This window comes from Cyprinus carpio, chromosome A4 (assembly GCF_018340385.1).
Source record: "Cyprinus carpio isolate SPL01 chromosome A4, ASM1834038v1, whole genome shotgun sequence".
NCBI lineage: Eukaryota > Metazoa > Chordata > Actinopteri > Cypriniformes > Cyprinidae > Cyprinus > Cyprinus carpio.
The window spans coordinates 11,263,435-11,283,070 of record NC_056575.1 but is presented as its reverse complement, the minus strand read 5'-3'; the positions used below and the strand labels follow the sequence as shown (position 1 = coordinate 11,283,070).

At 37.5% G+C, this 19,636-nt stretch overlaps 1 protein-coding gene across 7 annotated transcripts in view; it reads left to right on the top strand.

Annotated features, from left to right (window-relative positions):
- Positions 1-848: 848 nt before the first annotated feature.
- The window catches only part of LOC109067363 (transcription factor SOX-5-like), a 189,588-nt gene continuing 170,800 nt past the window's right edge, over positions 849-19,636 (top strand). For 6 of the 7 annotated variants that reach the window (XM_042740693.1, XM_042740674.1, XM_042740709.1 and 3 more), the window contains exons 1-2: positions 1,539-2,024; positions 2,141-2,253. The gene's annotated coding sequence lies outside the window, so the exon portion shown is untranslated. Of the gene's footprint in view, positions 866-1,538; positions 2,025-2,140; positions 2,254-19,636 lie in introns of those variants that run through there. The other variant, XM_042740686.1, reaches the window with a different exon arrangement.

Below are 19,636 nucleotides of genomic sequence, written 5' to 3'. Positions count from 1 at the left end.
GCAGTTTGACCGTCAATGAACAATTCACTACCTGCCTGCAATAAAACTTATCCACCGCTAGAGGTCAGTTATGACTATATCTGAGCTCTGGGGTCTGTGTAAAAAGAATCCTCTCAAGCTGCTCAATGTGATTTACATTCTGTACCTACATTTTCTTACATGTTATGCTATAAATACACATGAATGTATCATAAAATATAATATGCAGCAGATTAGATATGGCTTATTAACGGTTCAGACAAAATTCTAAATGCTATAAATGACTAGTAGGTTTTTTTTTCATTAGGTTTTTTAATATTCTGCTACAATTTAACCCGTAAACGGTGAGCTTTTCCTATTTGACTTGTGCTGTTTTTATCTTAACTGCTTTTAACTAATTTGCCTAGAAGCAGGCTAGCCTCATTCTTTTTTGTGAAGCCCACAACATAACGAAAATAGGCTACCCCAGTTATGTTTGCTTTCTTTTTAAAACCTTGACTTTCCTGATCGTCTAACAACAAGGGACAATAACATCAATGCCTTTTCAGTTATTCTTAGGGTTCAAGTTCACTATTTAAAGAATTTGAGGGTGATTTGTTTTCAAAGAGCGTCTCTCAATTACAGCAAACGACGTAAACTACAAATTAGCCTACGTCAGTATTATCAATGAAATTACAGGAGTTATGAGTTATGTATTTATTTCTGTATACGTGAAAAGCCTATTCACACCTTTGATGCTTAGGACTGCGTTACACGGTCGGTGGCGCGCACAGGGGAACCTGAAATGCGCGTGCACGCTCACGTGAGGCGCCAGCCAAACTTCTAACAAAACTGTACAACTTACTTCAAACAGACTTGTACGCGTCTAATTGACACACTCAATTAGGTAGGTAAGCAGTTAAAAGTCAGTCACAAAGGGCGAAAATCCCATTGTTAATTCCTCGAATGAGATAATGAAGTAAAAAAATGTATCGATTTTAAACACTGAATAAACCCGAGCAAAAGCTCCATGAGATGTGAGGTTTCACTCAAATAATAAATTGCATTAAACGCAGACCTTATTAAATAATCCACGGATGTTTGTTTGGTTAGATGAAATCAAACCAGTAGCAAATTTCATTTTACGAATCAAACGTGCAGATTTGTAAGCAAATGCATCGTCTCTGAGTTCTTCTTTTTGTTTTTATTGGCAAACATTGTCTCTGAGTTCATGGCTCGTTGAAAATAGCTATTATGTTTTGGGTCCTTTTAAACTGAGCCGATAAAATGTAATGAATTCTTTAGCCTATTAGGCTATTAAATAATTAGTATCAACAATTATAAATACCTGAATATTTCAATACATTTTAAGCACAGCTGAAATTATGTACCTACACAAGCCTGTTGTGTAGTAGAAATGCTCATAGGTGAATTCAAACAAACAAGGGCGCGTGTGGGAAACTGCCACGAGCTCAAGGGGCGCGCGGTGAACACCTGTGTGTGTGTGTGCACCCCTGCGCCACCGGCACACAGGTATAAAGCATTTCCCCATCTCCCGACAGTAATTTCAGCCAGTAGACTATTATAGAGATTCACGCGTAGCCAAGCCGCTGTCGCACGCGAGAGAATATGACATGACTGTTATTGACATTTTTAAAGCGCTCGCGCTGCACATGCGCCTTAATATAAGGCACCTGGAGGGGCTCGCGCTGATTAGACCCCCAGTAAAGAGGCGTTCAAGAGCGGCTGAGGACAGCTGTGAATGAATAACAAAGTGTACCAAAACTGACCTACACGCTCACTCATACTTAGCCCAAATGCGGTCTTCGAGTGCGGGATATGACTTACAGCCTATGTTTAGACGGAACTATCTGACATTACCCGAACGAGAAACTCGTAACGAGAATGATATTGTGAAAGCTCTTGAAGTGCAAACGCCGAGTCGCCTGTAGCTCGCGATGCGCCTCAGGTAACTGCATGTCGCGCTTTAGCCAAGCACAGTGTGTTGGATTTACATGGTCCAGGTTTGACACATTTGCTCTGCTCAACCGAGTATCGGCGCTAAGGTAACACACTCTTGGCTTAGAGCCTGTTGTTTAGAACACGAAACAAATTGACTTCTCCTCCCACAAGTCTTTGCCTTTTGTAATTTGCTCCGGCGTTGTTGTTTGTGTGTGACCAGCCCCGTGATTTCACCTCGTCCTTGAGAGACCAGCGCAGATCAACCCAAATAAAACATCCCGACCCTGTTCACCTCTCCCGGAGACACGTGGACGAAGCCGTACACAGCATTAGGTGAGTGAACTGAGACCGCATTGAACTTTAAACTTGTGATCTGTGCGTGTGTTTTGGTGGTTGGTATGCGCGCGTTTGGAGCCGCGGCTCGCGTGACTGCCTGTTGTTGAGCGACGTTATCGGGCAGAGACTCCGCGATCTCTCCCTCTCTCTCAACGATTTCCCCCCCTTTCCATAGTCATAGTAATCCATCTGGGAATATGAGCGCGTTTCTCTATATTCATCAGCAACTCGATCACTTCTGCCTCAAACCACTGCAGATCTCAATCCATAAGCAGTCAGTTAAACCATTCTCATCAGCTCAGAATTGATTACTTTACATTTGGCTATATGTGCACACGTGCATTTATTAAGATAATATACTTGATGCTTTTCCGCCAAATTCAGCTCACGGGCTATTCATTATTTTGGAAACAATATAAAGTAGAACAAACACTCAAAATTAAACTAAAATAAAAATACATTTGCCATGTTTTTATTCTAAAAATAAGTTATAGGACACAATAAAAAGCTTTATTGCTCTGTTGAAAAATTTAACTATCTAATATGAACAGAAGGGAAATGTGCAATGTCAGTAGATAAGAACTTATGATAAGTTATGCAGTCCCATAGTGTTAAACAAAGTGGCTTATGTGTATTTGTAGTGAACTTACATTTTGAAAAATAAGTTAATGCTTATCCTGTTAATTAGTGTAGGAAAACTGTTATATCAGAAAATGCATCTCTGAAATGTTGGTTTTAAATTCACTTAATTAATTTTGGAAAACGTAATTTGAACTTAAAAGGCTCTGTGACATTTAAATAAGGCATGAATATTATTTGACTTATAAAACAAAACTTTATGAAAGCTCTCGAAACAAAACTTTGAGATGTGCATGTTCAAATTAAGTTACACCCATCATCATTTTATAATTTTAGGCAGGTACTGTACAATCTATCAATCTATGTACTTTTTTTTTTTTTTTTTTTTTTGCACTTACAAATTTGACTTGCACATAAAAGGTATGATTTTTTTAAATATTTGAATGACTCTTAATGGTGTAAAACAGATCGCAGTGAACTCCATCATAAAATCCAGCTGTTGAGTTCACACATAAATCTAATGAAAAATTAATGCCGTCTTGTGTTGAGAGGAGAGAAGTAATTTGCTCGAGTAAGTCATATATTACTGTGTTGGCTCTAATATGTTGATGATTGATTTCAGTGTTCACAAATTCATAAACGTTGTGATAAAGTAGTCAGATAATCAACTGGTGCGATTTTTATAATTTATTATAGGAATGTAATGTAATAGGAAGACAAGGGCTCAACAAGCAAAAGAGAAATAAAGTTCCTAAGAATTCTGATGGAAATACATAATGATATTTGTTGTATTGTCAATGAATTCAGCTTTTCTGTGTTAGTGGGGTCATGTTGAATGCACCGAGGCTGTTCCTTTTTTGGCAAACGTTTATTAACACTGTACATGAAGTGAGTTTTGGCTATTACCCACAAAGTCTTGCCTCATAATTTGTATAATGAATCTTTTTCCCCCTCATTTTTCTCCTTTCTCAGGCACTTGTAAGAGTCTCTTTTAAGAGAGAATTTGTGTTTCTTCATCAAACCCATTGACTTTGTTCTGAATGAATTATTTTCAAAACCACAAAACCAGACATTCGATCTTGGATGTTGCTGGTTTTAAAACCAGAACACAAATAGAAACTCCCATTGAAAAAAAAAATGCTTGTTGAAAATATCATGCTGTAATAGTTATTTTAGGCTGTGTTAGTCGCAGGGTTTCTCCATATCTCCATGCAGTATCAGGGATTGGTTTCCGATTGCAGGGAGGGAGAGAAAAATCACTGTGCATGCGCTCTCTCTCTCTCTCTCTCTCTCTCTCTCTCTCTCTCTCTCTCTCTCTCTCTCTCTCTCACACTCACTCTCTCTCTCTCTCTCTCTCTCTCTCTCTCTCTCACTCACTCATTCGCTCCCGTCATTCAGATAGATAAATTCACATTGCACTTCAGATTATCACTTAACTGGTTCTGTGAACACATCACTCAGACACAACAGTATTATAGACCAGGTATGTTCCTTATCCCTAAGGCCACATCTGAACTGACACCCAAAATAAAAATCATGGCTGTTTGACTGAGTGTAACTCAATAATGAAAAGTAAAGCAGATAGAACAAGAAAAGTTTTTGAGTGCTTCCTAGGGAGAATTTCTAAGAGCCAGGACTTAATTTTCTGTTTTGTTTTTTCAATCACTCACCATCGTTTAGTTTCAAACCTCATGTGAAACTCAAAAAGAGAAGTTTTGAAGAACGTGCCAGCTGATCTTTTCCATACCATTATAATAGGGACTGAAATTTTTTTTGGACTACCGCAATTGCATCTTTTTCAGTGTGTCACAAACTCATGTCATTCTAAAAACAGCCTTTAGGTTACAAAAGAAGTTCAATTCTTAGAAAAACCCAACTTTAGACCGTGCATGTCTTTAGTTCCACTGCCTTGTGTCTTAAGTTTTTATGTGTAAATAACCCATAAAAGTGAGTGATTCGTTTTCTAAAGTCATTTTATAGCATTGTTGAAAAATATTTCCTTTTGTGTCACAGATTCAGAGCAACATGAGGGTGAGTAAATGATGTCAGAATTTTTGTTTTGGGGTGAACTATCCCTTTAAAGGTATGTTGACACACAGGAACAGAAGAATAGATCAGAATTCTTTTCACCCACCGCATCTCCTCTTGTTGTCCGTTTGAACTGTGTTGATCACAGGACAGGAAACGGTAAACAAATTCTTCAACATGTGGCGGCCTGCTAGAGCATACTTTTCCATTTCTCTCTCCCTTTCTCTCTCTCTTCAGCGTGAGCGAAAAGCTTGCACTTCCTCCCACCTCTCTTACTTACTCTCTTTCACTCTCTCTCCCACTCCAGTAAGCCAGCAGGAAGATAGTGCTAGCAGATCTTGGACTACGCTGAATAGCATTTGCCAAGACATATGAATTATAAGGCTAATGGGCTTAAAAGGCTTGTCTTAACATTGTCTCTACTTAACCATGCAGAAGCTGGCTTATAGAACAGCAGAAATAGATTGGGAACCAAAATACCCCAATTTTGAGGTCAAGATTAGAATGGATGAAAGACACGTAAAGTTTCTTTACGAAACCATAAAATATTACATTTTTGGCAACTTGAGAGATATCTCTCCCTGCTGTTCTCCTCTGGCGAGCCGTCTGCCAAGTGCATTGTGATTGTGTTTTGACATACAACTGATGTGATTCTTCTCAAAACCACAGAATCTGGGACAGGTCGTCATTATCATGAGGGGTGAAAAAAAAAAGAAAAAAAAAAAAAAAAAAAAGCGCACTGAGAACAAAGTAACTGAGTTTCTGGGCTCAGATTGTGCAGGCAGCCCAGCAGTGAAGCACTGGCCATGTGTTCAGGCCGTCACTCTGGTGGCTTTGGGCCGGACATCCGCACAGCTGCGCATGACCCATGATGCTCTTGCTCCCTGCCCCAGTTCGGGGCTCGTACGGGTCTCTGATTGGATACATGTGCATTTGTGCTGTGTGCTTATTGGTTCCAAGCGCTTGCTGAACTCTTTCTAGTGGGGTCCAGTATTTGAGTTTAGTTGGACGGGATCTGAGGATCATTCCTGGCAGTTCCCATTGTGTGGCAGGTCAGCTGCATGCCCCCCTCCCCTGCCCTCTCTCTGCACTTCTGAATAAATGAGCTATTCTGGGACATGCAAATATCCAGAAAGCTGGAAAAGTCTGTGGAATAAGTTCAGTGAACATTGTTTTTTTTTTTTTTCTCTCTTTTTTTTTTATTATGATGAGTTTGGGTTTCTTTCACTAATCTTGGGTGTGGATGGATTTGTTCATTAACTTTGTGGAGATGTTTTAATTAATCACCGGTAAGTTTGCACTTTTTTAAAAAAAATTCTTCTTCTAAATTTAGGATAAACTGTGGGCCACGGTGTGTCAGTGGAAGTCATCCCTTTAATATAGTATATCCATCTTTAAAAGTGAAAATGTGAATAATGTGCAGCAAAAGTTTGTCATTTGCATGTAATTAAAAGAAAAGTTTCATATTTTAGTATATTTTAAAATGTAATTTATTCCTTTGCTGGCAAAGCTGAATTCTCAGCAGCCATTACTCAACTCTTTAGTGACACATGATATAGAAATAGAAGTTGTGGTCACACTTTATTTTAAGGTCCGATTCTTGCTATTAATAAATCATCAACTATGACCTTTGCCTCAATAAATTCCTAATTCGCTGCTTATTAATAGTTAGTAAGGTATTTGTTAAGTTTAGGTATTGGGTAGGATTAGGGAATTAGAATCTGGTCATGCAGAATAAATGCTATATAGGTACTAATAAACAGCCAATATGTTAATAGAGGCATGCTAATAAGCAACTAGTTAATAGTGAGAATTGGTCCATAAACTGAAGTGTTACGGAAATTGTAAGATTATAAATGACTTTACTGTGTTTTAATCAGTTTAAAGCAGCCTTGATGAATAAAATATAAATTTTTTGGAATTTTGTCCAGTGGTCCAACTTATCCCTCTTGACACATCTTAATGTGGAGCACTTTCTTTCTCTTTGACTAGAGGACAACTTACAAAGTTGTTAAAAGTAATCATAATAGAATAATAGAATGACAGACTCCTGGTCGGCTTAGAAACATGAAATGTGTTAAGACGGATTTTTATGTGTATAATTATTAGAAACTTGAATGTGACCTTACAATAAGTCTCAATTTAAGAGTAACAATTTTTTTTTTTTTTGTATGCATGTTTTGAATCCTGAAGAAAGTGTGAGAGCCTTTTCTGCCCACATACTGTACAGTAAAAAAAACACTTACACAATTATCAGTAATTAATGAATGACACCTACTTTCTCAGGATCTGTTAAGCTTTGTAATTTCTGTTAAATTATTTGAGGATATACATAATTTTTTTTCTGGTGTGTTTACATTTGTGTATTCTATTTCAGATAATCAACAAATCAAACTATGGTTAATTGCTTTACATGTCAGTCAGATGGTATCTCCCTGTCTAAGACCTTATGCCCTTTAACCTGGCTATGTGAGACTGTTTATCACTTGACTGGTCATCAATAGTAAACTCCAAGGTCTGTGTGAATCTGTACTTGGTAGAGAATGAAAGCTAGCTTCTGTTAAAATGTTTGCTGTGGACAGTTTGGTGACAGTGCTCCTCTATCACGCAGAAACACTTGACAGGTCCTCTGTTGAAAGTGAAAGTGTGTGAGGGCTGGGTTGCCTTGACACTTTGATCAATCAACAATAAATGAGAGGGCACGCTTCTATCACACTGAATAATAATGACGAGCATTTGTCGTTTGAAAGCAACAAGCAAGTGTTCCTGAATGTACGTCAAGAGTTGATGCCCTTCATCACAAAGGCCAGGAACATTTTTTAAATTTCACAAAGGCTTCGTTAACTTAATTGATCTATTCACTTATTTATTTCATCTCCATTTTGTGGTGTCAGATTTGCAACACTCGAGCGTTCGCTCAAAAGAGTTTGCTGAATAGCGGCTCATCACATTGTGCCTTTTCAAAACCGATTGTTCTTGTGGTCTTGTGAGATTTCAAGGTTTCTGCGATCCTCCTCTAATCTCTGTCCTTAACCACCACACTCAGAGTCATCTTGCTGCATAACTCAGCTATTTCGTTTAGGGAAATTAGTACATTCCTGCCGACCCTGTCTTTCATCGTTTGCTGTGGTGCATATTTAAGTCCGTTCCTGGGCTTATTTTCCTAATTGGTGGCCTGTACTTGCTCAACACCGATTGCCTTTGATCATCTCAGATCATTACGTTTACCTCATTAATTTGCTCAATCCAGTTTTTTTCCCCTCCCCTGTTGAGCCAAATTTAAGGGCCCATGTAAAATTTGGATTAATAATACATTTTATGAGCCAAGAGAAAAATCAGCTCCCTTTGTGGTCTCTTTCCGTCTCTCTTGTCTTTCTTCTTACCCGCTGATTGTGTTTCCCTAGTGTGAAAGACACAAGCCAAACAATGCCTGATGAAAGGACACTCTGCATTTGTTGCTGTTGACCTGAATCTAGTTTGAAAGGAAGCCACGGACAGGGCGGAGAGGAATGAAGATACAGGGAGGAACGGTGTGACGCTGTTTGCTGCGAATGGTTGAGAATGTTGCTGATTAGATCCCTAGTCCTGGTGGCGTTCACCGCTGTGATCATGGTGAAGGAGGTTCTGTGTTCACTGTGAGTGGAAAACGCTTTGTGATCTGTCTGACCCTGCGTTCCCACTATTCTCTCCAGCTCTGTGTGGATATGCATCTTAAATGGATGTGTTGAGTTTATAGTCAACATCGAAACATTTGACACTATTTACTTTCACACATTCTAGGCCAAATTGTGCACAATTTGTCTGTGCACTTTATCCTGAAAGGTTTGAAAGGATACATTGATATTACATTTCTAGCGGATATGCCAAGACAATAGTTATCTAAAAACAGGAAATCTAAAAATATCTAAATCTAAAAATGGGGGAAAAGGAGCATGCACAATTAAATATCCATAATTTTTTATGTTTTTATAAATCTCTTATGCTCCCCAAGGCTGCATTTATTTAGTCAAAAACACAAAAATTGTGAAATATTATTACAATTTAAAGTAACTCTTTTCTATTTTAATATTTTTTAAATCTAATTTATTCTTGTAATTGCAAAGCTGAATATTCCACAACAATTACTCCAGTCTTCAGTGTCACATGATCCTCCAGAAATCATTCTAATATGCTGATTTGGTGGCCAAGACAGATTTCTTATTATTGTCAGTGTTATAGAACAGCATTTATCTGAAATAATTATTTGTTAATTTATAAATGGCTTTGCTGTCAAAGAATAAAATTTATATTTTGTGGGTCTTTTTTAGCCATTTTTCATCATAATGAAATACCTTTGTCTCGGCTGTTCCTTTTCAAGTGCAGTCGACAGTCCCTTTATTTTACAGCGCTCTTCTTCAACACCTTTCATTCCTGCCATTTCATGAATTTAAACAAGCAGAGTTTGAGAAAACGTTGTACAAATAAGTTTGATATTTCATCACTCTCTGTCTTTGTCTACCACCTCTTCATCTTTATCTCCTCTTATCCTCTTTTTTTTTTTTTTTTTTGCATTGTCTTTATCTTCATTTCAGTCTTCTATCCGTGTTCTCTTGTCTTGAAATGTGTGCATTTGCCTCCCACACTTCTACCTTAAAAAGCCTCAGGCCTAACACTTTTGACAAAGATACATGTAGACTTTAAAAGCAAAGAAATTCATCATATTTATTGTCTTGCTGCCAAATAGGGCACAAATAATCCACTCCAATTAGGTGTTTGTTGCATGAAAATTGGATTTTCTCTCTCTTATGAAAACGCATATTCCAGAACACCATTGTTGATTTTGAATTCCAGTGATGACAAGAGAACAACATGCCAGGTTGATTTCACACAGCCATCTGCATATAGAGGCCGTAGGTAAATATAGATCTGTATCTTCAGTACACTTTGTTTTTACTGTATCGAGGCAGTTATTGTCCTTCCCATGTGGCCATATACATATCAATGTGACTGAATCTCACAATCCATGAACTGATGTCTCAGCCAGCGTACAAAGGAGAACGGCTGTCTTTGTTGAGAGGAGTTTATTGTCTTCCAACCCTGAACAAGCAAACAAACAAAGTCGTGAGGCGTCTATTGAGCAGATTGCAGTGCACATGATTTAGTCTCAAGGCTTTGGGCTTTTATGTCCACATGATTGTGTGCATCTTCATATTGTTTGGTTTCAGACGTCTTCCATTATCATATAGATAACTGAACATAGTTACTTGGATATGAGAATCTGCAGCTAATGTAATGTCATCTCTTTGTGTGCAAGTCACTTTTTCCTCGCTTTTATGATCCTGTCTTTCTACTTTATGGGAAGATTGGAGACCAGAGAAAGGGGGAAAATACTATGGATTTTTGCACTCAATAAATCAATGACCTACTTTGTTATTTTGTGAAACCTTGCTTATTTTTCACATGCCCATGAGGGTCATTCTGTTTATTTTGCTCTGTGTGTATGTGTTTCTGTGAGTGTGTATGCCATCATTCAGGTCTCAAGAGAGCGTTTCGGATCTATACTCATTGGCTGGTTGCAGCGGTCGAGCTGGAGTTCAGATCTGATAGCGAGTGTCTCCTGACCACTGATCTGAGACCATAGCTGCTGTTGATGTTAAATCATTTCCTTCAGGAATTAGATTTTGCACTGGTCTTAGGTCAGTGTAACAGGATGACCTATAGTTTACCCCGAAAGTCCTCCAAGTGTGCAAAAACACTCACTGTTCCCACTTTGCACAGTGTTTGGTAACCATTTTGCTCTCTGAACCCAGTGCATACAAAAACAATAGCAAAGGGGTCAATGAGATGATGCTTTTTTCTTTGGAATGAATTACTGGATCTATACATTTAATCCGTTAATTAAAAAATAAAATTGTACATACCTATGAATATTCTTAAATTTCCTGAGTTTGGTAGTCAGTAATGTCGAGATGATACAGTTGTCCTGAAGAAAACAAGGTAATGTCCTTAATAAGGTAATTAAGTTTTTTAAATAATTAGATAATTTGACCTTTCTAAGTTCAGACTGTAAAATTGTTGGGAATAATTTAATATTTTTATTTTTATTATGCAGTTTATTTTAATATATTTATTTTAGAAAATAATTCATGAGCTTGTAAAAATACTTTAAAAGTATATTTATATTATTATAAATGATAAATATTACAAATATGTAAATATATTTATATTATTAAAACTAATACATGTAGTAATAATAATTAATAAATTGTTATTATAAATGTATATTTATATTATTAAAATATATTAATAAATGTAGTAATATATCTGAATAAATTGAAACTAAATTAGTACAAAATATTTAGTTACTAAAATAAGTAGTTCTTTAACTACGTTTAAAAAAAATGCTTTCTTTGCTGTGGACACTACTATTTGTTATTGACCCAAAGATACTCCTTTTAAAAGTGAGGAGTGTAAATTCTGTCCCACTTGCGTCACCAAAAAATAAATAAAAATTGCAACAGGTTTTCCTGATCACTCCCCCCATCTGCCTTCATCACACCTGTGCCATTAGTTTTGCCATTGTTGCTATGTTAGGATTGGTTGGGATGTTCACACAGAGAAATGCTATGATATCAACCTTCTACTGTCTGTATATTAAGCTGCATATATTGGAGGATGTATTTTAATATTGCAAAAAAATATTCTGCATAGAATCAAGCCTTTGCTTTGTGATACAGTAGAAGTGTGAAACCCCTTGATAAATATGTGCTCGGCTTTGTCTTCCACTGTAAGGGAATTATCTGTAGCTTATGGAGCACGTAATGTTCCATTCCATAGAGTTTGATGATATGTTCTTTTAGCTGTTACTGATACAATACGTGGAAGTATTTGCTGATACGCGTGTGTTTTGTGCATGTTCTTTGTCTGTGGCTTTATCAAGCTGGTGTGTGTGTGTGTGCGAGAAAGCCCCTCTGCCTGAGAGCGTCCCTCTGATCTTCCCTGTGCGTTCTCTCACTTTCAACATCTTCCCTTTCTTATGGAAAAGAGCCAATTAGAGTTGTGTCTGTTTGTTTAAAACAAAATGGCTTTTAATTAGTGTGATCAAAACCTTACTTCTGTAGGCCCCGGGATCCACTTTGTAGTTCCCCTCTAGATTGCAGATGGTTTTGATGCTGGCTGATAGGACAGGAAGACAATCTGATAGCTTTTAATGAATGCTCTTACTTTTGTCTGCTCGTACCTTTCTCTTTTTCCTTTTTCTTTCTGTCTCTTTTGTTGTATTGTTCCCGTTGCCCCCCCCCTCCCCCCAAACCCGCCTACCCTGTGTTCTGTCGTTTTTAGAAAGCCCACTGCTCATTGCTTTCCCACCTGGTGCTCTGCAGCTGGGGATTGTGGGTAAATGTGGATGTGACCTCATCCTCAGGTGATGCCTATGGGGCCTGCTGCTCCTTATAGTCCTGCTCTTCTGTCCTTAAGAGACTTCATGCAGACATAATACAGGCTTTCATTAAAGGGCGTTTGGGCCAAGGGCGAATCTGCTTCTCTGAGGCTTCTGTCAAAGGAACCTTATCTATTATGAGAGAGTCTTTATCTTACGCATTTTCTCTGGTGCCCTCTGTACTGTTCGAGTGGAACAAAAGAGCTCTTTGCCTGAGAAAGTGAATTTATTTCTGACATTGTGGTCATTGAACTCAGCCCTCTGTGAATTAAATTGCCCCGGTTGTGCTCGAGGGATCTTCTCAGTGTTAAACATTGTCTTGTCACCAACTGGGATGTTTATTGTATTGGATTGTGTCTAGTGTACAAACCAGTACTAATGTTTTTATTTTACCTTTTTTTTTTTTTATACAAAATGTCTCTACTGCCTAACAGATATCACTTAAATGTGTGTCAGTATGAGTCAGTTTGAGCATTCAGATTTGCAGACTTCGTTTTGGAGGACAGGGTATTAAGAGAGAGTGTCTGAAAAGGTTTATGGCTATTATAACACTTATCGTACATACAGTATATATGCAATCAGCCACCATGTTCTCTAGGTATCAACATCAGCAAAACTGAATCACCCACAATGGTCGACCACTAGTACAAACTACAGATTGTACTTGATAGATGTTGTTTGCTTAGGTGAGTGGGACAGGTGTGTTATCTCTTCAGAAGTAGGGTTTGGATCAAACTGACGTTCAGTGTGCAAACATGAGGCATCTAATCAGTCTTCCTCAGGTTGAACTGGGCTTTTAATTGGCATGCCGCGCACGTGTGTGTTTGTTTGTGTGTGTGTGTGTGTGTGTGTGTGTAACGAGAATCCGAGACAGGGTACACTGACAGCTGTCAGTACGAAGTCGGATGCACAGTTCTTGTTACCTCGGAATGCAGACATATGTATGTGCAGCACCTTTGCTTACCTACATCTCCACTTTTTCACTCACTACACCCTCATGTCTCTGCAATTGGATGCAGTGGGATTTCTTTAGCAGTGAGAGACATTGAAGGAAGTTTGACATGCATTCCTTCAAAGCGAGACACTCTTTCCTTAGCGCGAGTTTGGGCCTGAGGGTCGGGTACCCTTGAGCCGGACTTTCAGACTACTTCTACCTCTGTTCATGCAACTTGTTCTCTTTTTTCTCTTTTAGCCCACTAGGAGCATCTGTTAATGTTTTTTCAATCCCATTTAGTGTGTCAGTATTTGGTCTGACAGGCCGTTTTCAATCAGGCAAATTGAAATGGAGTCAGACATTTACAGGCTGCTTTCTTCCCGTCATACGTGATTTATTTTACTAGTCTGACCTGACCCAGTGATCTTTTTTTATGCCCATGAGACGGAGACACTGAACAATCAGAATGTTTAATAGCACTCTTTTATTTGCTTTATGAATATTTCATGTATTTTGGCCCTGCATGTGGATTTTGAAGCGAGACACAAAGAAAAACAGTGTGAAAAAGAGAACATCTCTTGTTCTCTCAGTCTGTGTGTGAGAGAGAAGGAGAACACATGCTCGATTCTGCAATTCCTCAGTGCTTGTTTCAAGTCACCTTTGCTGTTTTTCTCCTCATGTTTTACAGGATGTTCAGTCACATCTATGGGCTCAGAGTTACTCTATGGCAGCCGAATATGTTTGTCAGTCCTGCTTTAGAGCACAAAGTAAATTTATAATATAGAGGGTGAGCAGTAAGACCAGAATCCGTTAGTATCTATAATCATGAAGACTATAAGTCATTTTATACAGTAGCCATCTATATCACAATGTAGTTATTTTACTGGAAATTCAATCCCATAAAATGTTGTTACTTAATTATGGAGTAATGTCTTTTTTCTTTTTCTGATATTCTATTGACTGTAATATGTTTTAAATGTTAAAACTAATTAAATATTTAAAAAGTATGTAATAAGTATTGTGATTTTTTTTTTTAAATAAAGTAAATGCTTAAATATTAAATCCTTTTTTTTTTATTCTATTGACTGTAATATGTTTATATATATATATATATATATTTATATATATATATATATATTATGTGTGTGTGTGTGTTATATGTGTGTGTATATATGTATATTCATATGTATTTTTTTTTTTTTTAATGTTACAAAATATTTTACTGGACTAAAATTACTATATTGTATACTTTGTGTGAATACAGCCTATATAAAAAAATGATAAGGACAGTTTCTTTTGCATGTGTTTGTTTGCCATCTCTCCTGCAGATTTCATTCTTTGTCATTGTGCTTTATGCACAGTCAGTGAGCGTCTAATTGTGAGGCATATTCTCTAGTACAGGCTCCTGTAAACGTGTGTATGATGAGTCTTGTGTGTCTGACCTGTGTGTTAATACGGGCGGCACTTAATGCAGTCCTGCTGTTTGCCTTCATTTCCACCTAATTTGATTTGGCCCTAAATGTCACTTCCATTGCATTGATTAAACCTCAGCACTGCCACCGAGCCAGCCCAGGAAGGTTAAGGAAACAGGATGGAAGCTGTCACAGGAGCACAGCTGACCCATCAATAGAGACACACGTGCACACAAACGCATACGGCTAAACACTGATCCCAGCATGCTCTGGACAGTATTATTAACTCAGAGCAATACAGCAAATATCTATCGATCTTTCTGTCAGTCCGTCTGTCTGTCTGTCCATCTGTCCATCCGTCTAGCAACTCATACAGATGCCCAGAGAGCCTATGTCCAAATACGTTTACAGTATACTGTGTTTTCTGTGGTGACCAAATAGGTTTGCCCAGAAAGTTTTACTTAACAAGAACAAAATTAGATTTAACATTGCCTATGAACCATACAGAGCCAACACTTAACACATTACCCTTCTATTAATTACCTATTGATGACTCATTCATGAGAAATCAATTACTCATTAAGGGTAACCTCATTAAGGGTAACCAGCACTGTCATCCATATTAGCTTTTGAGGGTGTGGGTGTGTTGTGTTTGTGTGTTATTTATTAGCGAGTGGGGACTGCAGCCGGTATTATATTGCTGACAGATGAAGCTGGTGTGAGCACTTTGGCTGAGCACCCCTCTGTTGCTCTTGCTAACCTGTGTGGTGTAGTGACAGAATCGGAGCAGTCTGACTCCTGTTTTCCTGGATCACTGAAATTTCTCCTCTAATTTATGATTTGCTGTAATACAGCCGACGAGTTATAGGAGCAGCAGGCGAATCTGGCCTATATAAGGTGTTGAGTGTGTTTTCATGCTGTTCATGAGCTGTACCAGAGCTTTGGATGAAACACACACATATGTACACACATTGTCTTGCATATTCTCTTCTTTCTCTTCTTTTTTCACAAACCAAATTTTCCTTCAGTGGACCAAATATCCATGTCCACCTGGCAAAGGCAATACAGTGCATATGTTTGAAGAAATTTGCAAATGGCAGTCATTTTATATGCAGTGTAATTCTAATTTAAATATATATTTATATTATCAGCATAACGATTTGAGTTTCATAAGTTTCATTAATTTCAGGAGGTCACACGATAAGTGTCGCAAATTTACTTTCATTTGTTGTCTAGTGCAGAATCTGCAATAGCATACATTTTCAGTTTGAAAAATGTTCAAAATCCTTTTTTTATTTTTTTTATTTTCAGGTTTAAATGAAGAAATTTTATTTATTTATTTATTTGACTTTTGGACCCCACTGTACCTGATATGAAATAGGTCAGATATGAAGCAGATACAAAGAATAACAACTTCTCCAGTGAATGCCCTCTTAACCTGTAAAGCAATGATCAGGGGTCAGTTGCATAAACAGACACAATGTAAAGACTGTATCTCACAAACTAGTTTGACCAGTTAGCCAAGGGTTAATCAGTCTTACTTTTTGGATTCACATTTGACCAATCTACCTTTTTGTAACTGACTTAAAAAAAAAAGTTATGATCAGTCTTAAAGAAAAGAAATAAGATGACTAACTTTTTAAGACTGGTCTAAGCAGTTTATGCAACCCACCCCAGGGGTGGCATTCTGTTGCTCAGGGCTGAGTCACATGATCATACAGCACCATGTCAATACAAGATCTAAAAAACATGCTTTCATATCTCCACTATCATCTCAAATGTACAGTACCTGCAAAGCATAAGTGTCAATATTAAGGCTTAAAGCTGTATGAAGTGAAGTGAAGTGACGTGACATACAGCCAAGTGGTGACCCAAACTCAGAATTTGTGCTCTGCATTTAACCCATCCAAAGTGCACACACACTGTGAACACACACCCAGAGCAGTGGGCAGCCATTTATGCTGCGGTGCCCGGAGAGCAGTTGGAGGTTCAATGCCTTGCTCAAGGGCACCTCAGTCGTGGTATTGCCGGCCCGAGACTCGAACCCACAACCTTAAGGTTAGGAGTCAAACTCTCAAACCACTAGGCCACGACTTCCCCCGCAATGATTGCTGAAAGAACAGAATGTAGTCTTATTTACACTTGCATTTGCAATTGTGTTTTTTTTTTTTTTTTTTGGAGCTTGACAGCCTCTGAACACTGACTGTTATATCAAAAAGAGCAATGTAAACATTCTTTTAAACATCTCCTTTTGTGTTCTACAGAAGAAAAGGTTCGGAACAATGTGAGGGTAAGTAGATGACCACATTTCATTTTTACTGAACTATTACTTGAACTCTGTGGCTGGACACACAAAGTCACACAAACCTTTTGCTCACTATCATCTCCGCAGAATAAGGTCTCATTGTCATTGCAAGACTAATGTTACAAGCAGCTAGTTCACAGGACAAAGACGGAGTTGTGCCTTTAACAGTGCGCTGTTAAATATTTCATCTGCACTGCTTGGCTGTCGGAGCCAATTGCCTGCGCCACTAAAGAGGCAAAGTAACACAAGCTGATAGCAGCAGTCAGTGTAATGTGCTTTAGAGAGATGAGCAACAGCCTTTAACATAAACACTGTCTCCGGTGCAGTCATTTCTGGAACGTAAACACAAGGCCTGATGTCTAACCTGCCTCACAAGCAAACCCCCACACTCTCGGAATTATGGTACACATAAAAAAACGATAAATCATTTTTTTTGAATGACGTTCTGAAGCTTCAAAAGTCCGTCCTTTGTGAAAGCTTGACAGTATATTGTCAACAAATAGTCTCTCTTTATTGAACATGTTAGTGTTTTGAGTCTTAATGAGAAATTGGAGCGTCACTGAATGAGTGAACACTTTTGAACATAACAGGGTCATAAACAAGAAACTGCTGATTGTATGAAAGTGAAGTGCATTGTTTGTTTGTATTTGTATTTAGCTTGATCATCTTTAACCAAACTCAGGAAGACATAATAGGTTTGCTTTGTTGATTTTTGTATTTAAGTACAGTAATGATTAATTATATTTTGAATTAGCTTTTATTTTTACATTTTAGTTTAGGTTTTAGTAATTTAGTTTTATGCTCTCATAATTTTTAATAGCTTTTTAATATTTATATAAAGCTTTAATTCATTTTTATTTTTATTACAGTTTTAGTGATTTTAGCACTTTAAATTAAACTTACTTTATTGAAGTTAGTTGCCAAGGCAACGTTTCGTTGAATGTTTTTAATTAATATATATTTCAGCTTTATTCAATTAATGAAAATGATTTATTAGTTTTAGTTAGCAATAACAACACTGATGTGGAGAAATCACTTATGGTGCTTAAACATTTTCTCAAGTCTCTTATTAATTTAGATTTGTATACATGCAAAATTTAATAAAGGACAGCAAGACATGCTTTGGTCGTGAATAGCTCTTGAACAAATCTACATTTAAGAAAAGCCTAAATTTAAGTTTTATTAATTTGATTTGCATATAACATTTCTATCCATTTGGAAAACAGTTTAATATAAGTTATTAAACTTAATGTGATTCATATTTGTCAGTCATATGTAAATAAAACAGGTAAGATTTCTGCATTCAAAAAAAAAACTTTACATTTAACATTATCAGTTTGCATGGATTTGATTTTATTCAATCCTATTTTAAATATGCATTTATTTCAACTGCTCAGAATCATCATAAATCTGTTAATTGTAAAAACAGTTACATTTATTCAGTTAAAAAGTATGAACATGATTAGAGATCATGATTGAAACAAATTTGGATGAAAATTTTATACACAATTCAATTGCATATCTTTAATTTAGTCATAAATGATTTTTTGAAGGTGTTAAGCAAATGATTCAGGGACTTGTTTGCTCAGTGACTTAAGTGACTCATAAACAGGCAGATCCTTACTGGTGTAACCTACAGAAATGAATCAGTGAATGGATCTGAGTGGATCTTTTTCGTGAGCAGAATCAAGATTCAAGTCATTGGGATAATTCCACACAAACTCCACATGCCCCCAATGATGGTGTTGTGGTGAGTTGATGGAAAAGAAAATGTTAAGAGTGAAAAGGATGAGATGAATAGAAGGAAAGTGAAAAATATAGGGGAGACGAAAGAAAGAGAGAGAAAGAAAACGAGCAGATTTCTTCCCCTCCCATCCTCTTGTTTGGTTCTCAGTGTGTGTAAATGGCCAGGGGGAAAATTGAGGGGGAAGAAACGCTCCTCTCTTGTTAAACTGCTGGCAGATGACAGAAAAATTAGAGGCATTTTGCTCTTGACAGGTTGTTGTGTTTCTTTTCTGCTTCAAATGGTTTGTGTCAGTTTGTTTTCAGTCAAGCTGTCTCTCCTTCACAATGTACGCGGTGTACAGGTTTTTGTTCCATTGGGGAAAAGGATCTGATACATCTAATGCCTTTCAGTTTGAAAAGAACAGTGGAGGGAAACACACTCACTGCTGTGTCTGCTAATTACAGTGGCAGACTTTGATTACTTGTTTGAAAACACTTTTCAAACATGCGTAATGATAACAATTAGTTACCGCTACATTTTCACAGCGTGCTCAGTATCTCTCTCTCTCTCTCTCTCTCTCTCTCTCTCTCTCTCTCTCTCTCTCTCTCTCTCTCTCTCTCTCTCTCTCTCTCTCTCTCTCTCTCTCTCTCCTCTCTCTCTCTCTCTCTCTCTCTCTCTCTCTCTCTCTCTCTCTCTCTCTCTCTCTCTCTCTCTCTCTCTCTCTCTCTCTCTCTCTCTCTCTCTGTCTTGACAGCGTATCTTTCTTCCAGAGTTTGTGCGATGCTGAAAGAACATTTGTCTGGATTCGGTCACATATGTCGATGTTAGCGCAGTCTGCTGGGTGAACGAGTGTATTTAAAGGTACAATTCACTCAAAAATCTGTCAGATCTAAGATCTGTCATCATTCACTCATACTCACATTCTCCAACATCCATGCCACTCACTTACATCTGTTAAACCAAAAAGGAGAAGTTTTGT